General features: G+C 35.1%; 1 protein-coding gene across 6 annotated transcripts in view; it reads left to right on the top strand.

Annotated features, from left to right (window-relative positions):
- LOC125649280 (small conductance calcium-activated potassium channel protein 2-like) overlaps positions 1–23,262 on the top strand; it is a 104,339-nt gene that overhangs the window by 12,682 nt on the left and 68,395 nt on the right. For 2 of the 6 annotated variants that reach the window (XM_048876704.2, XM_048876709.2), the window contains exon 2: positions 19,693–19,967. The gene's annotated coding sequence lies outside the window, so the exon portion shown is untranslated. Of the gene's footprint in view, positions 1–146; positions 875–18,703; positions 19,572–19,692; positions 19,968–23,262 lie in introns of those variants that run through there. The other 4 variants (XM_056165812.1, XM_048876705.2, XM_056165813.1 and 1 more) reach the window with 4 other exon arrangements.

Here is a 23,262-nt window from a genome sequence, read left to right as displayed (position 1 = left end):
TTCAGATAACGTCTTACAAACACATGATCTCTTTTGTGATTTTAATCATTCAAGTCAATATTCAAAATAGCACGTTCTTGAATCAAGTTTATTGATTTTCCTCCTCGCATCAAAAAGCCGAAAAGGAAACAAGAGGACATCATTCCAGTCTCTCGATTGTTCTTTTTCCTGTGTATTATAAATGATACTGGCTGATATAAATTCTATTGAACTGTCAGCTAAAACTTTTCACGTTTTTCTGGACAATTAATACTCATCCCGTGGATAACTACATATGATATTTCTTTCTATCCTCGAATTGCTTACTGTGTAGCTTTGGTCACTTGATTTCGTACTCGTGGTCAACCACGAAAATCAGCTTTGGTCACTTGATTTCGTACTCGTGGTCAACCACGAAAATTAGTGTACAGCGAATAATGTTGTACCTACAGAAGGGAAACATGGCATGCAGCACCAGTCATCCTAGTGTGAACAATAAATAGCAGATATCCACCTATCCCTGGTGATTTTGTACAACTTGTCTTCCTCTTTTCGTGTTGACTGTCCCGACGGACGCTCATCACACAGACGAGTTAATTTTCCTGATAAATGAATTCTGACGAAGAATCGACAAAGGCTGATCTACGTGGAGGTCTGAACCTCAAGCTTAGTTCTTCGTTGCCTGGGTAAACATTCAGACTGTATCAGCTTGATGTCGGCATATGATCCTTGTAAATTGATCCTGTGTCAACGCGGTGAAGACTCGTTTGGTCACAGATGTATTTGACAGTTGAAAACCACGGAAATTCGGCCACAGATCAACCGGAGAAAACTTGACTTATATTCGTTATTGGGGTGTTTGTTTCCGTTTCCGGTGTTTGATGGATTGTTTAGGGTAAGTATTTTACGTAATAAACAGAGATGGACCTTCTGTTTCATCTTGATTACAAACTATGATATATAATGTGATGTTAGAGGGGGGAAAATTAATCTATGCAGTTCGGATTGAAACCGTCCAGTTTTCTACGATTTTACAATTTAATAGAAATGTTCATTAAAACGGACAGCAAGTTTTAAAATTCTTTAAACCTAAAAGAATCACAGCTATCAATGTAACTGTCTCATTATTGCTTTTTTTAAAAAAAAATAATCTTTGTTTAATTTGATATTCAACATTTGTAGCGTAAATAGCTCATTTAATGTTAACCTGTGATATGTATGGTTATACTTAACAAATGAACCATATCTTGGACATCAACATTGTCAGTATTCATGAATACTTTGTTGATATTTATTTCCAAAAGTGTTCACCAGAGAAGTGCATAAGCACGGTCAGTGATCGGGGCTTTGTTTCCGGTCATAATCAATTGATCTCTCTCCGATTTCCAAATTTTAAAACTTTAACAGAACTATTTTTGTTTCTGCATACAGTTTTGTATATACATAATATACAACAAAAACGACCAAACAACTTCCAACTCACAATCCATTCACAACATTGAAGGAAATTACATGAATTATGATTTTAAGATTCTGTCTCTCTCCCCCCCCCCCCCTATTTTCTGTCGTTTGACAACGTTCTTTTTTTTTTCTAAAAAGGGGACGTTCTTGTAGAACATATCTTCCTCTAAGTTAGCTTCATTCTGTACACAGACTTCATATAAGTGATATCATTCGTACATTTTCACTTTGTACAAGTGGTTATTTACGCAGGGTATTAAGTACGCGTTTTTCCAACATTACGCAAGGGGGGGGGGGGGAATACGCGGTAACTGAATATAATGTATATTGCATCAAATATTTATAACTATACATGTGGGGGAAATTTACGTGCTTATTACGTGACCGCGTAATTAGTGTAAATTTTCCCCGCGCGTAAATAACCACTTTACAGTACCTTCTATAATGGATACCTCCACCTCTGGTATATCCCGTGGTAAGTGTTTGCCCTACTCTTAATTTTGTATTCTTTATAGGAGTTATAAGATTGATCACTGTTCGTTATCTTCACCTTTATAGGAGTTATAAAATTGATCACTGTTCGATATCTTCATCTTTTCCTGTTATTGTGCAAAATATACATTATATTACTAATACCATCATTCTGTAGAATTAAATGTTGTGCAACAAAATATCTATAACTGATGTCACGTGTAAAATGTAAGTATACCACACCTTCCACACGGGATATCATTTGTAAAGTTTTATTTGTAAAAATACCCTCTTATTGGCCGAAGTAAAATTATCAACATAGTTTCATTTTGTACAAAGCCCCTTATATGAATGATTTCATGTGAAGTTTGATTTTGCCAAATACATGTACACATTTGTAAAATTTCAATTTTTATGGCACAAATTTTGTAAGTTATTAGTTTTTTTCTTCCATTTTATAAAATACAACTTTTGAAATTGATAGTGTTTATAGATTTTCCTCTATGTACAATAGAAGATATAGGCCTCACGGCGAGTGTGACCGGTCGACAGGGAATACTTATTCCTCCTAGACACCTGATCCCACCTCTGATGTGTCCAGGGATCCGTGTTTGTCCAACTCTTTATTTTGTATTGCTTGTAGGGGTTATGAGATCGATCACTGTTCGTTATCTTCACCTTTCACTCTTTAAACACAGTAAAATCATTTACAAAGTGAGTTTCCCTTATCCGTTTTAATCAAATCATATATTGTATTTATTGTTCTTTGTTTTAGTTTGTTTTTATTGTTTTACATGTAAAGCGCTTTTATGTAAAATAACAATAAAGAAATATGACGTACTCTCCAATGTAAAACTATTCAATTATTATATATTAACAATTATGTTTATTAACTTATTCTAATATTTACATTCCTACACGATTTTGTCATGAACAACATCTTTTCTGTCCTGCCCTTATGTTTGTGTCTCTCTTCCCTGTATCTCTTTTCCCATTGGAATGTATCACATGTACTTGACCTCATGTACCACGTATTGTTGGTTAGAGTAAATAAAGAAACTTGAAAAACATGGAGTGTATGACAAGTATAGCATAATTTTTTTAAAAGCTTGCCGTCTTTAGCAACAACTTTGAAAAGTGAACACGAATTATCTCTTTGTTTTTATTATTGAAATGTGCTGAAATGGATATTCTTACAAAAGAAGTATCCTGAGTCCCATTGTGTAAGAATTTCTTCACAAGTATGACCTTGAATATACGTAGATGTTATTTGTACTAATCATAAACTATTGTTCCCCATATCAACACTTATTAAAGCCTCTATATCAAAACAAAGAAAAGGAGATTTTCAGTGGGTTTAATAAAATATCAACATTCTAAGACTAGTAATGAAACAAAACAAACATGTTTTAAATTTTCAAAACATTATTCTTACACAAGTAGAACAAACTGTGTTAGAAATGAACAGGGATAAAAATCTACAAATAATTTAACAGTTTGGTCACTTATCATATCATGACGTACCGGTATATAAAGTTTGATGGGAAAGATGAATAATTATTATTCAGATATGAGCAATTGTAAGGATATTTTGTCCTAAAAGAATGCAATAATCTTACCACAGAAGTGTAGATAAAAAAATTTCCATATAAATAGTCTAACTTTACAGTAAGAGTGACTATTAGCAACATACGGTGTAATCTAGTGTTACTGCCCAATTCTTTCTTAAGATTAGCAAAGTTTTCAAATGTCACTGATGATATACAAACAAAAATAGTAGCACTACAATCATTTATTACACCTTATATGCTGTTAAAAAAAACTTCTGAACTTCATTTTGTGGACAGGTCTTATTATTTTTATGCAATTCTTAGCTTTGTGCGACTACAAAACTGTAGTATTAGCCCAACCAAAAATAGAAAATTCACAAAACACAAACAAACAAAATAAAGAACAACGAATGTTTTTGTTTTTATGCAAAAATGAGATAATTTCTCTGAATAATGATATCTTATGAATACATTGCAATAGTTTTGTGTCAATTCCATTAATTGCCAAAAAAAAAAAAAAATAAAAAAAATTGTCATTTCGTTTAGGTAGCAGGGGACAGTTTCGCACTATAGGCCCGGTCAACTTTTTCAAAAATTGGAATTACCCCGTATTTGAAATGATATTACATGTGTAAAAATGTATACAATAATTTTAGGGTGCATGTCAAATGTAGCCGAGTGCTTAGTAAAACTGTTGATATACAACATGTAGGTGTCACCATGATTCCTAGCATATAGATGAGTGCAAATACGAAACTAAGACACGTGGTCAGTTGCTGAAGAAATTCCGGTGAAAACATGCAGGGTCTAGCAAAAGGTCTGTAGCTGTGAGGGAAGGTGGATGGCCCCATATGAGAGGTAGATTTTTGAGAAGGGCAGATAGGGTTCTTGATTGTGCACAGTGTCTAAATCCCCATGTTTGGTACTGTGATGGTGTGGGGGTGGTGCGGATTAGCCCAAATGAGGGAAAAGCAAAGCAAAAAAGGGGAACCTGCTCAGAGCATGTTTTGTGCACCAGCACCAGTATTTATAGATTACATGTAATTTAGGGTCATAATTTATTAACCACACTAATATGAAATACAAGTATTGACATAAAAGGGAAATATGATTTTTCATTAGTCTGTCATAATCTGACTTTGGTGATACCCCCTATCCACATGTTTCAAAACCAAAGAAACTGTCCCCTGCCACCTTAAGATTGAAAATCTTGTCAAATTGTTAATTGTTAATTCGTACGTAAAGTAGACCACAGAAAACTTATCTCCCTCGAGTAGAACGGCATTTTAACCAATGGAAATTTTAAACAAAATCACATTATGCAAAGTTTTAAGGAAATATTATGCAATCTACATTTTGTTTTACAATATATGCCATAATTCTCGGCTATGGAGTTTAAGATTAATTCTCGTCAGGTATAGACGACATGGAATTGAGTTGTGTGATAAAGAATAACACACGTAGTTCACACGGATCAACTTTATATAGAAATAAGCAATGCCGTCAACACATGTTCACATTCTCAGTTTTAAAAATGGTACTGTGTTAATGAATAAGTGAAGATAATGAACAGTGATCAATCTCATAATTCTTATAAAAATACAAAGTACCTACGAGGAAAAGCATCCCCTGCTGACCGATCACAACCGCCGTTAGACATATATCTTGCAATTGATCAGGTAAACAGAGTAATCCGTAGTCAAAATTAGCATGTTAAGAACGGCCTAATAATTATTATGAAATTCGTCAGACAGCATTAAACCTAATCTGGCCTCAGGACACGCTCAAACAATGTATATGAGAAATTTTTATTCTACATGTATTTTAAAATCTACAATGATTCTCCTCAACTCGATCACTTTACATGACCTGTGACACCGTATTTTATACTGCCAATTAACTCCGATTTTTTTTCTAAAGGATGATTCAAAGATTTTGTATTTATATATACTTGTGTTAAGAGCATGGTATACTCATGTAGTTTTTTCCAGTTTTGTTATTCAATTATTTAATGCATATTCAATGAAAGGTGAAGATAGCGAACAGTGATCAATCTCATAACTCCTACAAGCAATACAAATTAGATAGTTGGGGAAACACGGACCCCTGGACACACCAGAGGTGGGATCAGGTGCCTAGGAGGAGTAAACATCCCCTGTCGACCGGTCACACCCGCCGTGAGCCCTATATCCTGATCAGGTAAACGGAGTTATCCGCAGTCAAAATCAGTGTGCCAAGAACGGCTTAACAATCGGTATGAAACACGTCAGACAGCATTTGACCTAATGATAGGTTGTATTGACGAACTAGATCGTTATAACGACCATAGAATTTGCGAAATGCTGACTTCAATCGAGACTATTGAAACCCCTGTACCACCAACTTGTTTGTCAGTAGCTTACCTCGATTTAAAAACTGACTATACGCAGAACAAGCTCTTGCATATCGAATCAGTTGAGAGATATAAACACCATATGCAGGTGATAATGGAATATTGCTACAAAAATATTGGAAGTTGACGATGGAGAAGCTGAAATCATCCCGTTTGTCATACAGTTGAGTTGTCAGTTTGCCGTTAATGTCTACTTTCAATAAAATATCTAAGTATGAAGCAGAAGTGGACGACTCTGTGGTGTCCTTTATTTCGAGCTCACATGGATATATCGACATATGAATGAAAGTTACTATTGTTAATAGACAAAACGTCACGGATACATCGAAATGAAGGCCACAGCAAGAGATTTTTTCTTCGCACGTAGAAGTTTTTGAATTAATTCTGCTTCATATCAATATAGTTATTCAATGTAGTTATTTAATGTCACAGTTATCATTTGATTTGTCTATTCAGTATCTATTCAGTATACTTATTCATTGTACTCAATGGAATGTGATCAATCTCCTATAACTCCTATAAGGAAAACAAAATAGAGAGTGGGACAAACATTCCGTTCTTGGCACACTGATTTTGACTACGTATTTCTCCATTTACCTAATAAAGATATAGGGCTAACGGTGGGTGTGACCGGTCGACAGGGGATGCTTACTACTCCTTGGAACCTAATCCCACCTCTGGTATATCCAGGTGTCCGTGTTTGCCAACTCTGTATTTCGTTTTGCTTATTGGAGTTATGAGATTGATCACTGTTCGTTATCTTCGTCTTTCCTTTATGACAAACGTGATGATTTCAGCTTATCCATCGTCAACTTCCCATCTTTATGAAGCAATGTTCCATTGTCACTTGCATATGCTGTTTATACCTCTCAACTGATTTAATACGCAAGAGTTTGTTCTGCGAATGGTGTGTCCAGGATGCCCGACTATTTATATTGCTTATAGGAGTTATGAGATTGATCACTGTTCGTTATCTTCGCCTTTCATAATCAGTCTTCAAATCGAGGCAGACTACTGATAAACAATTTGATGGTGCAGGGGTTTCTACAGTCTTGTTTAAAGTCAGTATTTCGCTATTTCAATGGTCGTTATAACAATCTAGTTTACCAATACAACCTACACTGTGTCATTGGGTCAAATGCTGTCGGACTTCTTTTATACCGATTGTTAGGACGTTTTTGGCACACCGGTTTTGACTACGGATAATTATGTTTACCTGATCAAGATATAGGGCACACGGCGGGTGTGACCGGTCGACAGGGGATGTTCACTCCTCCTGGGCACCTGATCCCACCTCTTGTATATTCAAGGGTCCGTGTTTGTTCAACTCTCAATTTTGTATTGCCTATAGGAGTTGCAAGATTGATCACTGTTCAAAAAGTGGAATTAAAACCAAGTTCGTTTAAAATACAGTTGTAATAATTAGCCTTACAAACAAAGACAATGTTATTACAAGCTTAGTCAGCTGGAATCAAAGCATATTCTTCATGTAATCTACCTCATTCTTTTATCACTTCTGGTTACATATAATTAAATAGATAGGGGGTAATGCCTTTTCGGGCACCTGCGTTTAATTTGATGAAAGGAGTTGCATAAACGTCAATTATGACACAGCTAAAAATATCTATATACAGAATTTGCACCTAAATTCTGAAGCTTTATCAAAACCTAAAATACAAGATAGCATACGGTATCAAAAGGTGTTTTCCCTATCGACTAAACTATTGAGTCCAGAACCATTTTTTTTCAGAATCATTTCAATTTGGAGGACCTTTTTGCATCCCTCTTAGTTAGTCCGTGGGACGTTATAGTTAAGAAGGGATAATTGGCTTTCAGTTTTTAATTAGAGTTCTATCTCCATCTTGTTTAGAACCATTACAAACACATTTGGTCAAATAACAAAATTGTTTATTCCATTATTTCATCAGGAATATTTGTAAAATTCGAATTGAAACTCATCACTTCCCGATGTCTAATTTATCGTCAATGTATTTAAGATATGGTAACTACTCTTCATTACTAGTTCTGGAATATTTACATTATCTTGAAAGTGATTGATACTCTCATTGAATTCAGCCAAATCAGGATGTGCTAGTTGTGGAATAGTGGAATAATTTGTCGTCTTTCAATATTTTATATCTTGGAAGACATTGTTATTCACAAGTAATAAAGCCGGTGTGGCACGATGAAGATCCCTCCCTGCTCAAAGGTCATAAGCGTCGAGCATAGGCCTAAATTTGGCAGCCCTTCACTGGTAATGGTGACGTCTCCATATGAGTGAAATAAAATCGAAAGGGACGTCAAACAATATTCAATCAATCAATCATTGACAACATCTACGTTGTCTTCGGTGATGTTCCTTTATTAGCTGACCTGTTGTTATATTATTACGAGGCATGATCTACGTGAGAAAAAATGTGCTGTGCCTTTTAACTCGACATTTAGATATATGAACGGCGTTGTATCTATTAACAATACTCATTTTCATTCATATGTTGATTCAATATATCCAGGTAAGCTTGATATAAAAGACACCACAAAGTTTTCCATATCTGCTTCATACTTGGGTATTTTTATTGGACATAGATGTTAATGGCAAACTAACAAACAAACGTCATAAATCCAGTCTCTCATCGTCAACTTTTCATAATTGTGTTTCAATATTCCATCATTACCTTCATGAAGGAGAGGATAAAGAACAGTAATCAATCTCACAACTCCTATAAGCAATACAGAATAGAGAGTTGGGCAAACACGGACCCCTGGATATATCAAAGGTGGGATCACGTGCCTAGGAAGAGTAATCATCCTCTGTCCACCGGTCACACCCGCCGTGAACCCTATACATGTATCTTGATATGGTGACAATGTCCTTCAACTGATTCGATACACAAGGGCATGTTCTGAGTATGATCAGTCTTTAAATCAAGGCAAGCTACTGAAAAATAAATTGATGTTAATGGGCTTTCAACAGTCTCGTTTAAAGTCAGCATTTCGCATTTTCTATGGCCGTTATAACGATTTAATTTTCAAATACAACCTATCACTAGGTTGAATACTGTCTGACGTGTTTCATACCAAGTGTTAGGTTGTTCTTTACATACTGATGTGGATTACAGATTACTCCATTACCTTAACAAGATAGGGGGTTCACGGTGTGTGTGACCGGTCAACAAGGGATGATTACTCCTTGACACCTGATTCTACCTCTGGTGTATCCAGTGGTCCGTGTTTGCCCAACTCTCTATTTTGTATTGCTTATAGGAATTATGAGATTGGTCACAGTTCGTTATCTTTGCTTTTTCAAATAGTTGATCAAATTTGAGTAATGATGATCTGAAGTAGTTATTTCTCTAGTTTGTTTTACATATATGGATAAGTGTAATTAAATAAATAATGAAATGAATCACCAATCTCGTTTTTGTGACACTCTCTAGGTAAATTAAATCATCTACCTGTCTCTACGGGTTTTAATGAGACTGATCACTGTTTGTTGTCTTCTCTTTTCATTATGAGATCTAAACTAAGAAAAAGATTTAAGAATATTTGTGACAAAATAATGTAAACATATACTGCTCAAAACAATGCGTGCTTTTAGGTATTCTGTAATTAATTGATGAATAATGTATATCATTAGTTCAGCTTTGTAGGAGTAGGTCATAAAGAACACGAAACACCTCTCTTTTGAGCACATTCACAAATTGTTTCTGTTGTCACACACAAGATTCTTCTTCAGTCGTCATTTTTTTATTTCATGAAATTAAACCAGGGACTATTGTAGACTTCCACACTATGATAGAGTTTTGATCACAGGCAATTGCATTGCTTGAGGTCGAATTTACTATATAAAGAGTAAAGGTATAAAACTCTAAATATAGGGCACCCAAGTTAGCCGATGTAAAAACAATAAATCAATTGATATAAAATTCTATTTTGTATTTTAATTTATTCATACATAATCAATCTACATTACTACCAAAGTTCATCCCGAAATTCCCTACACTTCCCAAGATATGCAGAAATGAACTCGGAAAAATGCCTATTATTTTTTGGTTGACTTTTAGCTGGGCCCTGACACTATACCACTACACAGAGTGTTTGAGCATTGCAACAAGCTATCAAATAAAATGTGCAGAATAAATTAAAATACAAAGTAGAAATTTATATCAATTAATTTATTGTTTTTACATCGGCTAACTTGGGTGCCCTATATTTAGAGTTCTATACCTTTACTCTTTATATAGTAAATTCGACCCCAAGCGATGCAATTGCCTGTGGTTTTGATGAAAGCTTAGTTCTCTGCTAAAGGCGTAAAAAGAAACTATGCACACGTTTACATTAATTGAAATGGGATATCTTTCCAATTCACTAAACGAGAGAATGCCTGAGATTCAATAAATACTTACAAAACCTATGAATAGCCCATATTTGTATCCATATCGTAGTACAGGATTTATAATTTCATCAAACATATCCAGTTTACAATCACGAGATAAGATTATGCTTTATATATTTTCCTGTACCACCATACATAGCTTTCGTGGCTTTATCGTTAAGGTTAAATGGTCTTTTTACAAAATACAATGCCCAAATATTTAAATACATTTGTAGTAGTTTGCTGAAAACGTCAAATTCTGTCTCATTACTATTAACAGATAGAGGCCATGCTTGACAATGGTAACATAAAACATCATGCTGGTTGTGGAGTTATTCTGATGTGTCCGACAAAATATAGTGTCATCTGTATATAGTGAAACATAGAAAATCAATGTTGAAATATTGGTTTCTAATTTCTCAGATAAACGAGAGAGGTGTTTGACTTTATTACAGTACGCATTTTCATCAAGGTCATTTAGATATATCTCACCTCTGTCGGCGCGGGTTCGAATCCTGCTCGCGCCGGTAAGTGAGAAAGTTTCCCAGTTTACTTTCGGAAGGTCGGTGGTCTCTTCCCAGGTGCATTGTATCTGGGTTCTCTCTTCCACCAACAAAAAATTGGCGCCACCATATAACTGAAAAATTGTTGAGTGTGGCGGAAAACATAAAAAATCAATCAATCATTTAGATATAAAGCAAATAAAAAGGATAATAATGTTTCGCCCTGCCTAACTCCAACATTACATAGAAACATATTGTATCGTAAGCCATTACATGACATTCTTGACTTAATACCATTATACAATTTTGTTTTAACATTTGGCTCCAGTTTTTGGCACTCTAGTTTTCCTTTTAGCTCTTACAAGTTTATTGTTATTTCGAATTTCCAAAATTTCGGCTTGAGCATCACTGAAGAGACATTATTTGTCGAAATGTGCATCTGGTGCATCAAAATTGATACCGTATAAGTTTTACCTTAAAACATTTTCCACCAATGTTGAGTAATAAGATTTTGTTCAAGAGACCAATAAGCCAAAATAGTAAAATGCCTTTTCAAAATCAATTAAAATATGTAGTATGATATTATGAAATTCATTGATAGCAATCTTTGATTCGTTACATAGAACACAGAATGTTTCACTATGATGTATTCTAATTAAACCACCTGCCAGTCTCCAATAGTAGACGATGGTTTGTGGAACGAAATGTCAAAATGATACCGCTGAGTTTTGTTTTAGGTAATTTGTCCAAATATTGTTTAATGATTCTGTACACTGCACCTTTGAATGAACTAAAAATATCACTTGACCATATCCTGAATGAACAAAAGTGAACGATTTACCCAAACAACATATCAGTGTAACGGGTCTATAATTCCTTGGATCCGAGTCATCATCTATGTTTTAAGCGCTCAACGTACGTCACGCGCTTGTAGGCATTGTGTTTCCGGACTTGTCCATCTGTATTTCTATCGTAAGCAGTAGTATCAGCATCTGGCAGGGACCCAGTTCTGTAAACTATTAACTCTGCGTCTACTATTCCCTAGCAGGGGACCAGTTCAGTAAACTATTAACTCTGCGTTTACTATCCCCTGGCAGGGAACCAGTTAAGTAAACTATTAACTCTGCGTCTACTATCCCATGGCAGGGGACCAGTTCAGTAAAGGGCAGATAATTCACTATACTGATTATTAGTGATTGCGGTGTTGCATTATCTAATTTTATGTAGAGTTATTGTGATAGTAAAATAAAATGAAAAAGAATATTCTAAGAATTATTCATAGTTCTATTCGAAAAATTTACACATATATTAAACACGTAGCAATCTCGTACATGTATTTAAGAAAGCGTTTTCTTTGTAAGCAAAGCATGGGCTTCGGTAACACTTGATTTGCATATCAACATATATTGTACAGGCATCTATGTGAAGAGAGAGAGAGAGAGAGAGAGAGAGAGAGAGAGAGTGTGTTAACTTTTAAATGTGAATGAATTCAGCTACTGACTTTCAAACAATTCCATTATTGTCATCTTTGATGAGATTAACAAAAAATAGCTTTGAAGAAAAAAGTATTACAGGGGGATTTAACAATACAAAAAGCATGTTTTGTAAATAATAATTTTAAATCAGTGCACATACAAGGATGACCAATTCTGTAGGATATATCAGAGAAATTTTGTGAAATATATCCTGTGTACGTAAGGAAGTGTTGCAATAAAGTAAATTAATTTTAGTTGAATTTATTGGCAACCATTCTACTTGTATATATATATATATATATATATATATATATATATATATATATATATATATATAAAGCACTAAATAATCACAACTAGGTACTGAAAATATATATATATATATATATATATATATATATATATATATATATATATGATATGATATTTGTCTAGTAAAGTCAATATATTATTTACAATTGCAAGAATATAGACCTGCATGTGAAAGTGGGGATCTATTTTTCTTTCTTAACCAATTACAGATGCATATCTGAAATCAAACTACTTAATTATTATCTGAGAGATTAGTATTTGTCAGATTTATATTCCAGAATTTATAATGATAAATCTTTTTAAAAGATTAAAAAAAAACAACAAAAAACCTGGAAATATTTTAGATAATTTAAAAAGAACATGAGACATTTGAGAATCAAGATTTTGAAATATTTTAGATAGAAGATCATGAAATATACCTTAGTTATAGAGACACTCTTGACAAACATGTGAGATAATTTGAGAGTCAAAAAGTTGAGATATATTTGTATAAACAAAAGCAAAAGTTACCTGAGTTGTAAGACTGAGATGCTTGCATGTATACTTGTAATATTTGACTAGAGAGACAATTACATTTCAATATTATAGAGATATGCCTTTAAAACCCAGGAACTTGAGATAGAATTGTAAACAATAACGCAAATCATATTCATTAGTATATTCAATTTGACATATATTGAAAGAAATCATTCAAAAGCGATATAAATGATCATTCATAGTTTGATTTTAAAAATTAACAGTGATTAAAAAGCTCTCAAGAGAAAATCCCGAAGCATTAGAGAGCACCAAGATCTGTCTCCTAATACAGACTGAAATCATTTGATACCAGTATCAGTATCGTTATTCTAACAAAAATTACATTTAAACTTTTCTTGAGCAATTTAAAGGCGTTTTGAACTTTTAACTGTTCAGAGTGTACTGCTCATGGCTTACTTTTGAAATTTATTTCCATATAAATGAATTCTTTTAGTTGTGAAGATTGAAATTTGAAAATAAATGTGACAATGATGAATGCAATTCAAAACCAGTAATGACTATGCAGATTTTTGTCAGGGTGATGTTTGTTTTTCCGTTTTCTCGAGAGGACGGCAATGCATAACAAATCACATCACTTTTAGAATGGAATCATGTATCTAAAAGATATCAAAAACATCGAGAGGACATGAATGAACACCATTCTAATTGCTGGTGATTTGTTGTGAAAAACAAAATGTGTTTGTGAAACACAAATGCCCCCGATAATGGTCAATTCCAAAGATGGCTAAGGTCACAAGGACAAATATTTTGGTACCAGTAGAAAGATCTTGTCACAAGAAATGTTCATGTTCAATATGAAAGCTCTAATATTTACCATTTAGAAGTGTCATTTTATTTAACAAGAGGCCCACAGGCCTTATCGGTCACCTGAATACTAGTGAAAAAGTATCACTACTTCCATGGGCTATGAAATCTAGGAAACATTTCCTGTTCTGAATATCTAAGCTAAATTCTAATGTTCAGCAACAGTATAAAACAAGATGTGTTTTTAAAACTTCACTGCCTTCAAAAGAACATACACTGATCAAAGGCTTTAAATAATAGGTGTATTTATGTCTCATACTATTTCCTTTTCAAGAGGACAGCTCACCGAAGCTTGTTTTTGCTTTAAAAATCAACACTGTAAAACTGTATGAGAATGAAATATGTCATTTATTTTAGACAACAAATGACGAAGATAAAGGTTCATACAAAGAAGGGGGGAAATCAGCGATCCACGAACACTGTCATAATCTTGCACAATATATCAACCCATCATTTCTGAAATGACGAAGATAAAGGTTCATACAAAGAAGGGGGGAAATCAGCGATCCACGAACACTGTCATAATCTTGCACAATATATCAACCCATCATTTCTGATTTCCCCCATATAGATAATTTCACAAATAAATATGGTACTGACCAGTTCAAACAGGGGAAAATCAGTAGATACATACAATGTAATTACATAGGATTTCAACACATCTGTCCTGATTTTCCCCATACATGATTATCACAAATAACAAACAATGACTAGTTAAAATACAGACCTTGGAAACTTGTTCCAAAGTGTACAACAAGCAAAAAGATGGCGAACAAAAAGGGCTACAATAAGATGACGAATAATTAAGCTACATTTTTATATATATAGGTGGGATTTAAGATGGGGAGGTGGTGGGTTACTGGATTTCTCAAATTTCAACAGCTTTCTACAAGTCCAAACAATCAAAACTTTCTAACAGAAGTAGACACGTGATCTATACACAAGTTTCCATTGGTTCAGATACAAACTGTGCTAATGTTGAATAGGGGTTCCCGACGGGGTTTAATGTTCAGAGGTACAATACGGGTTACCCGGTACTAACTAATATAAATAATATAAGGAAAAAGTTTCGCCATAAATGTTATTATATACATAATAGATATTTTATGTCTCATACTATTTCCTTTTCAAAAGGACAGCTCACCGAAGCTTGTTTTTGCTTTAAAAATCAACACTGTAAAACTGTATGAGAATGAAATATGTCATTTATTTTAGACAACAAATGACGAAGATAAAGGTTCATACAAAGAAGGGGGGAAATCAGCGATCCACGAACACTGTCATAATCTTGCACAATATATCAACCCATCATTTCTGATTTCCCCCATATAGATAATTTCACAAATAAATATGGTACTGACCAGTTCAAACAGGGGAAAATCAGTAGATACATACAATGTAATTACATAGGATTTCAACACATCTGTCCTGATTTTCCCCATACATGATTATCACAAATAACAAACAATGACTAGTTAAAATACAGACCTTGGAAACTTGTTCCAAAGTGTACAACAAGCAAAAAGATGGCGAACAAAAAGGGCCAAAGATATGATTAACAAATCATATTCAGAGCCATCCAAGGTGAGCTGTCTTGTAAATTGTGTAACAAATTCAAACATTAGGACTCATCCTAAAGTCATAACCCTGGGTTGTGAAATTCACCATTTTTTGTACATCCTTTTCTGCTATTTCTAAGTATGCATTTAGATTTTATACAGTATCAGCAACCTTACACATAAATACTCTATATACTAAGTTTGGCCCCACCCTGGGGTCAAAACCCTTACTCTGGGGAAAATCAAATTTACAATTTTGGTAGAGGCCTTCCTGCTCTACATCACTATGCATTTAGTTTTACATGTGTGTGGTCATTGAGAAGAAGATTTTGAAAATTTGTCATTTTGGGGCAGTTTTTGCCCTGCCCCATAGACCCCAGGGGTGAAGGAATCCTGAAATTTACGATTTATGTTCCCTTTGTTCCAAATATGTTTCATACCAATTTTGAAAGGAATTGGAATGATAGTTATCAAGAAGTTAAAAATGTTTATTGTTCACACATTTAATAACTGACCATTTTGGCCCCACCCTGATACCAAAACCCCTACCCCTAAGATCATCAAATTTACAATTTTGGTAAAGGACTACCTGTTCTTTCTAAATATTTATTTACTTTTATTTTAGTATCAATAGCATTAAAGAAGATGTTATTTAAGTGTTTTCCACATAAACACTATATAACAAGTTTGGCCCCGCCTTGGGGTCAGAACCCCTACCCCGGGGATCATGAAATTTACAATTTTGGTAGAGGCCTTCCTGCTCTACATTACTATGCTTTTAGTTTTTCTTATATGTGTGTGGTTCTTGAGAAGAAGATTTTTGAAAATGGGTCATTTTTGGGCAGTTATTGCCCCGACCCTAGGGCCCCAGGGGTGTAGGAATCCTGAAATGTACAATTTATGTCCCCCTTGTCCCAATGATGCTTCATACCAAATTTGAAAAGAATTGGACTGGTAGATATTAAGAAGAAGTTAAAAATGTTCAATTGTTAACGCACGACGGACTACGACGGACGAAAACCAATTGCAATAGGTCATCAGAGTTTACTCAAGTGACCTAAAAAGTAGGTCAAGGTCAAAAGGTTTAGTATATATTTACCCATGGAAAGGTCTTGTCACAAGGAATACTCACGTGGAATATCAAAGCTCTATCACTTACTGTTCAAAAGGTCCTTCGGATTAGACCGCAAAAACCGAGGTCCCGTGTCACAGCAGGTGTGGCATGATAAAGATCCCTCCCTGCTCAATGGCCATAAGCGCCGAGCATAGGCCTAAATTTTGCAGCCCTTCACCGGCAGTGGTGACGTCTCCATATAAGTGAAATATTCTCGAGAGTCCCTCTCGTCGTTAGAGACGTTAAACAATATTTAATCAATCAATCAATCAAAAGTTATTAGCAAGGTTAAAGTTTTCAAAAGGTAGGTCAAATGTCAAGGTCACAGGGTCAACAATGTTGGTACCCACGTAAAGGTATTGTCAAAAGGAAGACTTTAAGGTTAATTTAGTATGGGCGCGGTATGAATAACCCACTTTAAGGTTAATTTAGTATGGACGCGTTATGAATGCCGGTAACCCACTTTAAGGTTAATTTAGTATGGGCGCGGTATGAGTAACCCACTTTAAGGTTAATTTAGTATGGGTGCGGTATGAGTAACCCACTTTAAGGTTAATTTAGTATGAACGCGGTATGAGTAATCCACTTTAAGGTTAATTTAGTTTGGGCGCGTTACGAATAACCCACTTTAAGATTAATTTAGTTTGGACGCGGTATGAGTAACCCGCTTTAAGGTTAATTTAGTATGGGCGCGGTATGAGTAACCCGTTTTAAGGTTAATTTAGTATGGGCGGGTTACGAGTAACCCACTTTAAGATTAATTTAGTAAGGGCGCGTTATAAGTAACCCACTTCATCGAATCATTAAGAAAACAATCAATGATACATTGTCTGACTTTAAAAAACTGCTTGAAATGCAAGTTTGATCTCTATTTTTAATTTATTAGATCTATTATCTAAAAGAAGTAGTATTAACCTACTCCGTTTTCTAAAACCATGTAGACAAAGTAAATATCTTGACTCGTTTGACAATGATTACACCCCGTACAATTGGTTGAGTGTTATGAATGCGAGTATTGTCGGTTTTACATTCGCTTTGACATCGTGTTTTGTCCGGGTAATAATCAACATTTAATGGCTTGAATCCTGAAGCACGGTGAGGGCTGACCTTCCTCATTTATTCCTTGAATAATCCGGATATCGCTAATCAGTAACAATTGATCAATACCATACATCTACTGCATGATAGTGGGGGAGATATGAGCCTCTCTTCATATTTCCTGGACAGCGTTCCGTTTGCATCAGAGTTTGAATCGCTAAACATTTCTTTATTTCCTCGGGTTTTATCCTGTTTAAACGATAAAGATCCAAAAGGGGAAAGCCATTTCTAAAAACGCTGTATACTGTGAAATCAACTTCCAAAATTTTTGACTGTTTCGTGTCATTTTGAAAGTTTTAAACTTCGCATTAAATCGGAAATAAATGAAATAGATATTTTTAATTCATTAGCATGGCGACACCAATAATCCGGCTTTAGGAAATATGGAATTTTCATTTTACATAGCTTTTGCGGAAAGGGAAAAGATAAAATGATAAAAATAATCAAAGATAAAATGGCCTGTTTTTCGCCAGTCCTGACTAACAATGTAAAATTAACGATTGCCTTCTGTTACATAACACCGAGTTGGTTACCGCAATAAACATACGCCTCGGTATATATAAAAAAAAAAAGCCGAGTAGATCCTGTAAAATGCATTTCACTAATGGCAGTTTTAATTGTAAGTGCTAATGGAATATATCTGATGATTCTTTAGTGTCATGGTAAAAAGGTGGGAACTGTTACTCTCTCCATGTAGAAGTAGGTCTGCCTGCACGAATCCAAAGCGAAAAAGGCAACGGGTTTCCCACTGAGAGTACATAAACATTAATTCTTAAATTCGGAGGTTGTTGTGCCCCAGATCGATATAAACTGTTTTTAATATGTATATTTTAAAATTGTTCATTAATAAAGACAGTCTCTCTGGGGTTATTCCAAACGATGAACTGTCCCCAATGAAGAAATTGATGAGATAATTAAAAATCTGTACGAAGGCTTTATTAATCATAATAAAACCCTGACGCTGTATTGCAACATCTGTTATAATAAGAAGACCCCTTTTGATTGTGGATGACTGTTCCCCAGCGCACCAGTAACGAATTACAGATATTGTTAATCACTGTGTAACAGACGTTGAAACAAGAGTTATGTTGATGAAGATGTGGACAGACATGTTTATGCAATAGTCAGGCTCGTTGATAAAATGAGGGTGCAGTTCTATTAAAATGGCTTTGTGTTTACTAATACGTCTTAAATGTTGGAGGAGGAATATAAACAAGCGGTCGACACTGATTGTTTTAGGTAGTGTGTGTTTATTTTGTTCACAGTGACAATGCTTGTTGATTTTATCTCGGATTCAACCTGCGTCAGACAGTGTGAATTGTGATGAATTTAATTTTGTATTGGCATTCAGAGATATTAGCATGCAAATTAGAATGTTTTCTTAAGTAAAACGCATTTACTATGCATTCAGTAATCCAGTTTGTAAATATTGATACATTCCTTTAGACATACTAAAGGACTTCCTTGAAGTTGAATAATATTCGAGTTGATAATGTACATGTTAATTAAAGACTCATGCAATTTTTCATCTGTATTACGAACTATTGGTTTAGAATTGATAGCAAAAATTATGCGATGTTATTTGACCACATGTGTACGGACGAGATCTGCGTGGGATTAAAAGCAAATTAATGATTATGGATTTAAACTACTGTACATTGTCGACGTCTCGTTACACTTAGAGCTTGAGCCTATTCAATTTTTAAATGCGTTCATTTTAAAAACATGCTGAAGAGGCCTAATTCAAATGTTTGTGAAGCTATAAAAATGACGTTTTACTTCATTCCTTTCACGAAAGCAAAATATACACGCTCTACATTCTTAACTTAGCTTTCATTATTCATTTTACCCGTGCTAATCATTTGCACCAGTTCTAATTCCCTCGATGGCCAAATTAGCACCCGGAAACAAACTTTGGGCAGTGTATTCCTTGTGGTTAAGGTAACGGGCACTGCATTTTCTATATGATGTCTTTGTTGTCAGGGCAACGAATAACCTTTAGCTAATTTCAAGCCCAATGGGAACTTTTAAGTAATAACCAATAACATGGTATTTTTTGCAGGTAAACGATAAGGCAACGATTTTTGATAGGCACCTGTAGTTGTTCCCAAATTTTTCACGGCATGAACGACTATGGGTTAAGACAACATCCCTGATGAAACGGAAAACAGGAAATGCAATTGACCATATCAGCTGTGTTGCGGACATCGCCTTAGGATATGTTCACAATCTTGTTACCCCGCATGTGTGTTTACTTTAATGGATCAGCGAGAGAATTTGTGAAATCGTGTATATTTTGTCAGAAGTTGTGGTGGATTTAACTGTGATCAGAAACAGGTAGGTAGTTCCACTTCTATTCGCTACCCGTCATTAACATACAATTAACTTTGATCAGAAACAGGTAGGTAGTTCCACTTCTATTCGCTACCCGTCATTAACATACAATTAACTTTGATGTTGTTTCTCGATAGAAATCAGGTGACCAACACCTCACCCCAGTGGTGAGTTACATAACAGATTTTGATATCTTAGTAATTCATGAAAACGAAGAACACGTGTGTCAGTTTCTATCGTGTACAAGGAAAATGAATGAAATATTGTATACCGTATTTTTTTTTCAAATTCGACACATTTAGATATATTTTTGTTACTGAGTGTTGACTGCCATTCCGTTTGGGGATTCTTTTTCTTTCAGAATTACTGTCTATCAGTAAACCATTTGATATTTCTTTAACCTGACCTACTAAAGCTCTACAGATCTTAATAGCGACGTATAATAAACCCACACAAAAGCTACTATTAGGAAGTTAATGCCGGAGCCTAATAAAAAACGGAAACGATCTTAATCAAATTCGAAGAATTCCTTTTCATATCATGAAAAACAAAATCAGCAATCCATGTACTACAAAGTCTTATTTTGGATCACTTTATCACGTATAGTTTGAGTGATTTTAAAAACAAGATTTTTTATCGATGGCTTTTAATCTCAAATATTCAACATATGTTTGTTTGCTTTGATCGAACTTGTGTATAACAATGTAGTAATTTTCCTGAATCGAGATTGTTATTATTCACTGCGGATGAGTGAATTCATTGCAGAATTAGTCTGGCAAAAATGAATTATGAAAAAGAAAAATATACGACATATTTAAGGGTAATTCGTCAATATATCATCATTAATCGGCATGCAGTTTTCCAGAACTTTTCAACATCCAAACAATGGTGTGGTTCTAAAACGATAAATAGGTCAGCATTTGATTTTCGGTCTGCTTTCATGAATAACTCCTGTTAAGATATAGCAATGCATAGTTAATGAAAAACTGTCCATTTCAGAACAATAATATTCTCCTAGAGTTGAATCCCAACGGAGAAATCAAACCGTTGCCAAGCTAGAATTCCTTAAAACAAGGAGGATATCGTGCACGAAAGTAGCAACATAACGAATGGGCTCGTTTCATGCGTAAGACCGCCGGTCTGGCAACCCCCAGTAATCAAAACTCGATAGATACCAAACTCAATCACTGTTTTGAAGTTAGTGTAATTTTCATGATCACTGGATGTTTGTTGTTGTTGTGCATCTTTTATTTCTGTTGAGACGTCATCAGCTGTAGGTGAAATGCCGCAAAGTTTGATATATGCATGGCGCTAAGGTCATAGCAGCATGGATTCCATTTTTGAGGTCATATCCAAAAAGACCCACGATAATAGCGAGAATTCCCGTTTTTAAGGCCCCGCCCGAAAGACCCTTGACCTTTACTTAATGCCGGCCGGTTGGAGAAGGAACAGCCACTATCTGTCTTAAACGTTTTAGGTTTGACGCGTTTCCGTGATTGCGAATTGAATCCGGAACTCCCGGTTTTGAAGCGATCGCCCTAAGTATCACGATACCACGACCGGACCTTATTTCATGAAATCTGTAACAGCGTGTAGCTTATCACCCAGAATCAGGCAAATTTTATTTCTAGCATCCTCCGGTCAATTTGATAAACACGACAACATTACAATGCGGAAACTTTTGTATATAGTCTCGTTACAACGCGTCTAGTACAGGCTAGTGGAAACTTTTGTATATAGTCTCGTTACAACGCGTCTAGTACAGGCTAGTGGAAACTTTTGTATATAGTCTCGTTACAACGCGTCTAGTACAGGCTAGTGGAAACTTTTGTATATAGTCTCGTTACAACGCGTCTAGTACAGGCTAGTGGAAACTTTTGTATATAGTCTCGTTACAACGCGTCTAGTACAGGCTAGTGGAAACTTTTGTATATAGTCTCGTTACAACGCGTCTAGTACAGGCTAGTGGAAACTTTTGTATATAGTCTCGTTACAACGCGTCTAGTACAGGCTAGTGGAAACTTTTGTATATAGTCTCGTTACAACGCGTCTAGTACAGGCTAGTGGAAACTTTTGTATATAGTCTCGTTACAACGCGTCTAGTACAGGCTAGTGGAAACTTTTGTATATAGTCTCGTTACAACGCGTCTAGTACAGGCTAGTGGAAACTTTTGTATATAGTCTCGTTACAACGCGTCTAGTACAGGCTAGTGGAAACTTTTGTATATAGTCTCGTCACAACGCGTCTAGTACAGGCTAGTGGAAACTTTTGTATATAGTCTCGTCACAACGCGTCTAGTACAGGCTAGTGGAAACTTTTGTATATAGTCTCGTTACAACGCGTCTAGTACAGGCTAGTGGAAACTTTTGTATATAGTCTCGTTACAACGCGTCTAGTACAGGCTAGTGGAAACTTTTGTATATAGTCTCGTTACAACGCGTCTAGTACAGGCTAGTGGAAACTTTTGTATATAGTCTCGTTACAACGCGTCTAGTACAGGCTAGTGGAAACTTTTGTATATAGTCTCGTTACAACGCGTCTAGTACAGGCTAGTGGAAACTTTTGTATATAGTCTCGTTACAACGCGTCTAGTACAGGCTAGTGGAAACTTTTGTATATAGTCTCGTTACAACGCGTCTAGTACAGGCTAGTGGAAACTTTTGTATATAGTCTCGTTACAACGCATCTAGTACAGGCTAGTTAGATCAATCTTTTGGGTTTTTTAAAACATAGTTGTTCAATTAGCAGCAACTTTGATTTGACTGTATATTCTAATCGCTTTTCAGTACAACTGTCGTTAAATTTGATTTTGTTTAATGTCACGAAGAGGTAACTTATTTTATGAGGTTTGCAGAGAGAGAAAGGGATTCGGTACACCTCAGGTTTTATCAAGAACAGGCTGATCACGTGATTGATATATATTGCTAGTATGCCAACGACTCAAAATCATTTGGATATATTTGATTGAGCCCCCCCCCCCCCCCCCCCATACGACGATTTTACCACAATGTGTGAGGAAAATTGATTGATAAATAATAATTAATGGAACTTCATGTTGATGTGTATGTTCATGTACCGTAGCATGCCGTGGATCAGGACCAAATAATTTTTTGCTGTTTCTTTTCTTCAAATTCTTTACAGAAGATTTAGCCTTGTTCGTTGCCGTTAAAGTCGTGATATAAGGCAGCTTTGCAAATGTTACGTTTGTCAGGTTTTTTTTTAAAAATAACTGTATCTCGCCATATTACGGTAAATAGCCTGACCTTCACGAAAGGACAACTCGTGATCAATTACATC

Source organism: Ostrea edulis, chromosome 5 (genome assembly GCF_947568905.1).
Source record: "Ostrea edulis chromosome 5, xbOstEdul1.1, whole genome shotgun sequence".
Taxonomy (NCBI): Eukaryota; Metazoa; Mollusca; class Bivalvia; order Ostreida; family Ostreidae; genus Ostrea; species Ostrea edulis.
Note: the sequence above shows the minus strand (reverse complement) of the source record. Positions and strands in the feature narration are given on the sequence as shown.